The sequence below is a fragment of the Plectropomus leopardus genome, unplaced genomic scaffold (genome assembly GCF_008729295.1).
Source record: "Plectropomus leopardus isolate mb unplaced genomic scaffold, YSFRI_Pleo_2.0 unplaced_scaffold76229, whole genome shotgun sequence".
NCBI lineage: Eukaryota > Metazoa > Chordata > Actinopteri > Perciformes > Serranidae > Plectropomus > Plectropomus leopardus.
The window spans coordinates 1-679 of NW_024683948.1; the positions used below are offsets into that span (position 1 = coordinate 1).

Here is a 679-nt window from a genome sequence, read left to right on the forward strand (position 1 = left end):
TGTGTGTGTGTGTGTGTGTGTGTGTGTGTGTGTGTGTGTGTGTGTAGGTCTGCAGCATGAGGGCATCTTCAGAGTGTCAGGCTCTCAGGTGGAGGTCAATGACATCAAGAATGCTTTTGAGAGAGGTGAGACTATCATTCAGCAGGAAACCTGAGCATTTTAAACAAACTGAGTCTGTCCACTGCTTTATTATCTCTCTCTCTGTCTCTCTCTCCCTCTTCTCTCTGTCTCGTTGTCCTGGTATAGGTGAGGACCCGCTGGCAGGGGACGAGAATGACCACGACATGGATTCCATCGCTGGCGTCCTAAAGCTCTATTTTAGAGGACTGGACCACGCCCTCTTCCCGAAGGAAGTCTTCCATGACCTCATATCCTGCGTCTGTGAGTCTCTCATCCGTTTTTCTGTTTTTGTAAGTGTTTATTTATGTGCTCGATTGTGTGAGTAATCTCCTGGGTGTCGTGGTGGTGTTATTTTCCAGCGATGGAGAGCCTTCAAGAGCGGGCAGTCCACATTAAAAAAGTTCTGCAGTCTCTGCCGAACAAAACCCTCATCATTATGAGATATCTGTTCGCCTTCCTCAACCAGTGAGTAGCAGGGCAGACACACACACACACACACAAGCACACGCACGCACACACACACACACACACACACACACACACACACACACACACACAC

General features: G+C 48.7%; 1 long non-coding RNA gene across 1 annotated transcript; it reads left to right on the top strand.

The window, feature by feature from the left end:
• Positions 1-46: 46 nt before the first annotated feature.
• On the top strand, positions 47-614 carry LOC121940138. Its single transcript, XR_006105578.1, has 3 exons — positions 47-125; positions 247-381; positions 480-614. It is a non-coding gene; the product is annotated as an uncharacterized LOC121940138 (long non-coding RNA).
• Positions 615-679: the final 65 nt, after the last annotated feature.